The following is a 7,451-nucleotide window of genomic DNA, read 5'->3' as shown; positions in this document are numbered from 1 at the left end:
CTCTGCGACAGTGCTGCCGCGGACCCCCGCGGCTAAGGATGTGAAATTCGCCCTGACTGGACGTCGTGCAGGGAGGCGAGTGGCGCTGACGGGCGTGGCTTGGCGGGGCGTGGCGGGGCGTGGCGGGGCGTGGCGGGGCGTGGCGGGTTGGTCCTCACACGTCGAGAGGGGTGCGGCCTGCAGGCCGACTAGCCACGCCTTGCCACGCCTCGCCACACCTCGCCACACCTCGCCACGCCCCGCCAGGCCCCGCCACGCCCTGCTATACGCGACGCTGCGTCCTAGCGGCGCACATTCATCTCCCCCTTGGCAGGCGGACAGTCCGCGAGGACGCCGCCGTAGCCTCAGGGGCGGCGTGACGTGGCACGGCGGGATCGCGTCGGGCGATAGCGGAGGTGAAGGTTAGTCAGGGGATCTCCCCGCCCCTGACGCCGCCCTGCTTGTTTGTTGTCGCGATAGCCTGGATTCATAATTTGTTAATATTTTCTCTCTCACTTTCGTTCTCTCTCTCTCTCTCTCTCTCTCTCTCTCTCTCTCTCTCTCTCTCTCTCGCCATCGCTCGTTGGCTCTCGGTATTTCTTTCTTTTTGACTGTGGCCCCGGCTGCCCCGACAGCCCTGCTCTGCTCACCGTTGCGTTCAGTCGCCTGCCTCTCCCCCGCACTCCCTCGCCCCTTTTCCTCCTCCGCGTTCCCACCTTTCTCCTTTTCGCCCACCACCACCACCGCGCCTCCCGCGCACAAACTTTACCCGAGGAGACGTCGCCCCAAATTTGACTCTCAAATTCTGTGGTGGCCTCTGGGAATCTCTTCGTAACCGCCCCCCCGCTCGCGAAAGCGCTGTGTACCTACTCCTGCTCCCGGGCCCCCTCTGACCACATACCGTGGGTGGCTGGGTGGCGCTCTAACCATCCCATCTCACTCGGTCTGTATAACCCCCTCTCGCTGCTGCTGTTGGGGATATTTTTCACTTGTTTTATCCCCCGCCCCCCTATCCGCCCTCACAGTGGTGCTGCCTTTATTGCCCGGCCATTCATTGTCCGTTGTACAGGCGGGGCCCCCCCGCGAGCCTCCGGGCGTTGTGCCGTTCAGGCGAAAGGGTATGCGACTGATGATCCAATTTAATTAAAGAGAAACATGTCGATTTCAAGCGATTCGCAGCTTGAGCTCTTTTAATGTAGTGCGATTTGAGAAAACTAGTTGGGTTAACCCCTCCCCGTCACTCCATTACTGTGTCAACCTAGTGACACTGCAAATGCAGGAGTCACGCGCGTTTGCTGTAAGTGTATAGGGTGGACCATTGGCGACTTTCTTTCTTTTGGTCACACGGTGCTGGATATGCGCAGGCGTATGTACGGGCTTGCCTAACAGAACAGGTTAAACCAGAAGCGAGCAGGTAACTGCGCCGACGGGCCACCCTGTATCTCCATGATCCCCCCAACGCATCGTCGCCGTCGGGTACCCCATGGGCGTTGTGCGACCGGGTTACTGCCCTTTGCGCATGTTTCATTCATGACTGGTTCATGACCTGTGTCCTGGCATCGGCGTCCTGGCCTCGGGCATATCGGCAGCGCCTGTTGTGCGTGCGTGTGTGTGTGTGTTTTCATGCTCATGCCAATGACCACCTCGTGCTCATCGCACTCATCGCCCCGAGCGAGAACCGGTCACCGGGGGGGGGGTGCAAGCTCGGTGCAGCCGCGACTTCCCCTGCATACCAACTCCCGATAGGATAGGGAACATTCAGTGGTAATTACATCCGTCATCCGCCGTTGCGGAACTCCCAAAGAGCAGTCCATGTGAGATCTCATAGACCGCCTGCTAGGTAGGCAGAATCTCGCGCCAGCAGTGCATGCGTGTGCCGCGGGGCTGCCTAACCCGAGTCTCGCAGGCGCTAAGCCATTGTATTTTTGCGACAAGGCAAGTCATACAGGTGTAAATTCCCGAATCGAGTAAAACTTCTCTGTCAACTCAAATGTGTACATAGTACACATTAAAGAAAGTGTACATGACATGTATGCTTTAATTAATGTGTACATGGCTATGTACACATTTATAAATGTGTACATGCCTATGTACACTTTCTTTAATGTGTACATGGGCATGTACACATTAAAAGATGTGTACATGGCATGTATACTAACGGTTGTATGTACACTTTAAAAGATGTTTACATGGGCATGTACACATTTATGAATGTGTACATGGTCATGTACACATTTTTAAATGTGTACATAGCCATGTACACATTAATTAAAGCATACATGCTATGTACACTTTCTTTAATGTGTACCATGTACACATTTGAATTGACAGAGTTTGGGGTTGACTGTACACTACACAATTGCCGTTGAAACTTTGTGCCCAGTTTGATATTTTATGGAGGAAGTCCAATTTCTTCAAAAAATGAATTTCAGTCATTTTTCTGAGAAATTAGACTTGCCCCCGTACCCAAAATGTCAAATTGGGCACGAACTCAGCAATCGCTCAGTATGCAGTCAAGATTCAAAACCCCGAAGTTTGAACCGATTCGGGAATTTACACTTGCACTATCCCTTTTGAGAAAAACAGGCGTACTTTGTGGGCCCTACTGGAGCAGATGCTCTTAATGAAGTTTAGGGGTATTTTAAACGGGCCGCCTGTTGTCGTGGTTTCTTCGCGCAGGAAAAACTGACGCGAAGATTTCAAACACAACTTAATTATTTATCGAGCTCTATTTGCGCCTTTTCAAAAATATCCAAGCGATATTTGGACGCGGGCCAATTAAAATTTTAGAGTGCAAATATGTCCGCCGTGGGTGGTCCTTGGAGACACGCGGCCGTGCCCTTGGCCGTCTCGTCGCGCTGCCAACACTGTTAAAAAAAAAGTCTGAAAATTCAGACAAATTGGTAGGAAGCAAAATTACATACTAAACGTCTGAAAATTCAGACTGTTTTGTCTGAATTTGTGGTATGAATTTTTTAGTATGAATTTTCAGTTATCTTAGTCTGAATAGCAATTTCATAACTTTAGTCTGAATTTCAGATCTTCATTTAAAATGAAGTTTTCTTGACGCTCTTTGCCCTCTCCTTCAAGTTGGGTTGTATTCTAAGTAGTTAGATAGAAATTTGTTATTGTACCTTACCTACCTACCCGGAGTCGAACCTCGGACCTTTGGATTGCTAATCTCTCATCCTTGACCACGCGACCACGACGACAAGACTGAGGGGTCACCGACAGCTACCTGCCTGATCCTACAGGTGTGCTGCCGGGACTAAACTAAATATTCATACTTTTCTTGTCTGAATTTCAGAATCAGACCTTCGTCTGAATAAATACTCTGAATTTTCACATTTTCTTGACTGAATTCTTAATTCAGACCTACAGCTATGAAATTTCAGACGTTCACTGAAAATTATGACAAAATTGTATGAAAACCCCATTCAGACAGCAAAGTCTGAAAAAATTAGTCTGAATTTTCAGTTTTTTTTTAACAGTGAAACTCATTCCGCTGAGCTGCTGCTCGGGGAGTCTCTGGCGCGGAAGGGGCAGCCGAGCGATGGGTTTTTATATAAGGCTGTTGGCGGTCAGCAGCGGTCAGCGCTGTGTGCGGGGTGTTTCATGTCGTGGGAGCGTCACCAACTGTCAGGCCGGCGCCGCGCCCGCCCGCGCGCGCCCGCTCATGGGCACGTTCGCCGCCTCGGTTTTGCGGGCAAAGAGACATGGGGCGAGATGCTGCCTTTGGTTTCCATTGCTGTTGCTGTTATTAGTGCACGCTTATAATAGATTACATCGAACAGGTAGCCTCACCTTCCTAGTGATACTACATCTCGGAATATACCCTACCACGAACGCATGTTAGCTACTCAACAAAACATATGATTAAGTGAAAGTTTTAGATTTTTTTATGCATGACCGCTGATAATCGTTGGTACTGTAGTGAAAAGTAGGGAACGTCCAATATCTTACTTATATCCAAAATCAAAGAAAGCTGAGTGAAAAAGTTACAAGTTTTAATTTTAAATCAAAAAATATGATAAAGGCAGTGAAGTAATATGTTACGGTGGACTGCAATGATCTCTTGCTTATTTTTGAAGTCGCGCTCTGGGGGAAAAGGTAAATATCAGCCTCGATCTCTGCCCTCTTTTTAGGGGTGCAGATGATTTTACCGCTTTTGAAGAGGTGCTGATTTGTAGTGCCCGTGTCTTTGTGAAGACACTTAAAATTGACACCTTTCAAAAAACTTTTCCTTTATTACAGCCACTTTTTTTTGTCTACAATAAGATTAATTTTCTTAGTGTGGTGGCTCATCAAACAGTTCACTGACGAAAAAAAAAATTATATCGGACCACGTAAACTTTTACAACTTATATATCTCTGGCCACACCGGCGCTCCACGCACCCGCCCCTCGCCGCCATAACTCACCACACTTTACAGCGCACTAATCTAAAACTCAACGCCCGCCTCTCTAAAATCCTCGCGCCGCGCGAGCGGGCCGCGGCCGCAGCAGCTTGAAACAGAGATCGATTTCACTTCATTTCAATGCCGCCCGTCCCGGCCCGGGGCCCAGGCCCGGCTCTGATAGGCTATCTCTGCCGCCGCCCTTATTGTCTCGCCGCGCTCGCCGCCTCCGTCGCCCGTGAATGGATTGCGAGGCGCGATAAGTTTTGGATACGACAGAAGGTATTGCTGGGCTGGGTACGGCTGCTGCTGCTGTGCCTTCGGGTGGGAGAAGGGAGGGGAGGGGGGGCGCTCTTTCTCCTTACAACTCGCCCATTTCATTGATGGTGCGAAATGGAGATGGATAAATGCTATGAATATGATAGACCAATTTTGATGGTACACGTGTACCTTTGTTCTGACGGTACAATTTACGTGGCATACACACTCTGAGTGTTAAGGACAATTTGTGCAACTCCGCGTCCATACCCTGAATTTAGTGTCATAATCCAACTCAAACGGTTATTCCGTATCTTTTTTCTGAAGTATGCTATGACCGGCTATGACGTAATGTCCGTCACCACTCCAGTAGTATCACAAGTTTTTTTTTTTACAGTGTGCATAACTGAATGCAGATACAATATTGTGACTTGCTAGTCACTAAATGTTTGTTGCCAGTTATAGTCATAATATTGTATCTGAGCTAGTTATGCACACAGAAGTCCGGGTCTGGTTACAAAAATTGTCCTTGGCCATTTAGAGTGCAGCAAAAGTGACTTCATTATTATTTCGTTAGTCCTACCGGTCGAGCGGTATATATCGATCTCCATGCACCGAAGGACCGCAAATACGTTGATTCTCAAAATACTAAGTATAACGTAAATGGCTATAATTATAGTTTACTTTACAATGACGCATTGAAGAGATCCTGAACATTTATATTCGTTTCGTGAACTTGTAACGTAACGACAATACCTTAAGTTATTGGTCCCTGCATTGTAGAGCATTTCCTTGCTAGACGCATTCCTTTCATCCCCAAAAGCTGTCTTGTAATGAGCTGCAAGAAACTCCTTAGAATGCCGTTCAGTTAACTGAAATGAAATTTCATTGCATATTTTATGTGTAGTCAAGACTAGTTCCCAGGTACATTCCTTGATTCAAGACCTGGCATTTCTGGTGCTGTGCGCTTCAGTCCTACAATGTTCTCGTATAATCGTCTACGTGGCCACAGTGTGGTGACAGTGAGGGCACGTGGCTCAGGTGTCTTCGCCACGTGGCCTGGATAGCCCGATCCTGGTCCTCCCCTCGATGATTGTCACGACCCTCTTTATTACTTTCGTTAGGAGTCGTCCTCCTCAATCTCCGTTGTTGTCCCTCTGCGTCAGAACCTCTCGCCCAGCGCCTCGCTCCCCTCCGTCTGACGCCTTTTAAATGTTTCCCGCCATCTCCCCCTATTCCTTCCTTCCCTCCCCCCCCCTCTCTTTCTCTCTCTCTGTCTCGCTACTGCAGCGGGGGCAGAAGAGCCCGTTGGAAGCACCGCCACTGCGGCTGCCGCCCCATTTCGAACGAGTGCGCCGCTTTCTTGTGGTTTGGGGTGTCGGCAATCAACGTCCGCTCACCGTCACTTCCCCCTTCACTCTCTCTCTCTCTCTCACTCGCGCGCTAGCGTTCCCCTCCTTTCTGCTCCCTCTCTCGCACCATCACTGTTGTCAGGTCGAGGCAAAGCGTTTGCTGCTTGGGCTGCTCTGCTCCATGGTCTCAAACGAGACCAACGTTGTCGTGATGCCATGGAAAGGGGAGCAGTGGTAGTTCGAGGGGAAGTGCGGGAAGGATGAACAAGGCAAGCGCCTCCAAGCCGACGGAAATGTTTTTGTCCCGGGCCGCTGTTTGAAATGGCTCAGACCAGAACTCAATTCTCCTGTAGGTTTGTCTTTCGAACTTCTCAGTAGATAAACCGCGTGAGTGTCCAAATTGTGCACCGTGCGAACGTTTTTTTTCTTTTTCATTTTTACTACTGACGTCTTTGCTGAGTCGGGTCCTCCTGGGAAGGAGCTGGCTTGTGATCGCTCGCAGGCATCGTGGCATCGCGTCTACTCGGCTGCTGCCGTCGCCGCCGACGCTCAGGAAAGTTTTGGCGCTGTGCGTGTCAGAAGACGCCTGGCTCGGCCGAGGCTTGGCCCGGCTGCATGCTCGTGCTTTATTAGGCGCTCCAGGAGAGAGAGAGAGAGAGAGAGAGAGAGAGAGAGAGAGAGAGGCCAGTGATGACGTCAAGTAATGGAGCCGCTTTAGATACTTTTTATTATCTTCGTCTCCCTCCATTCTCTCACCCTCACCCCGCCCTCCCTCCGCTTCTTTCTCAGCTTTTCGCACCTTCATTTTTTTATTTCTTGCCTATCTCTATCCCTCTCTCTCTCTCTTTTCACACGGCGACCCCCTAACTATCTCTCTCCGTCTCTTTTTCTCCTTATCTCCTGGCTTCTCAGTCGCCCGCTCGCTAGACGTCGATCTCCGCTGCCCCCCGTCCGGTAATAAAGTAGCAGGGTACACATCGTCGCTGCCTCGCGGCGGGGCCGGGCCTCGCCGTGCTGGGCGTGGGGGAGGAGATTAAGGGAAGAACAAAGTGGCCGGACGAGCAGGGAGGAGGAAGGAGGAAAGAAAGTTGTGACCGTACCTTCTCTCTTTTATTTAAATTTTTACGACGGCCACCAAAGTAGCGCGGATGTTATTTCGTCTCGAGGGGTAACAGCAAGTCGGTCTGAACCAACGTGTCATTTCTGTTGTGTTTTTTTTTTTTTTGTAGGGGCGGGAAGAATCACTCTTGCGACTGTTATTTCGGTCGAATTTTGTGACCCGCGCGTAGCGCGTAGCCCGACGGCAGCACAGCACAGAGAAGCTGCCTCCCCGTGGTGGGCGCGCCACGACGAGCAGAGAGCAAAGATGAGGAGGAGGGCAGCTGCTGTCCGGCCCTCAGCGCGGTCCGACCTTGCCTGGCCAAGGCCGCTGGCAGCAGGTCGCGTACCCCGCCAGGGCCGCCAGG

The sequence above is a fragment of the Frankliniella occidentalis genome, unplaced genomic scaffold, assembly GCF_000697945.3.
Source record: "Frankliniella occidentalis isolate FOCC.00 unplaced genomic scaffold, Focc_3.1 Scaffold233, whole genome shotgun sequence".
Taxonomy (NCBI): Eukaryota; Metazoa; Arthropoda; class Insecta; order Thysanoptera; family Thripidae; genus Frankliniella; species Frankliniella occidentalis.
This window is presented reverse-complemented; position numbering follows the sequence as displayed.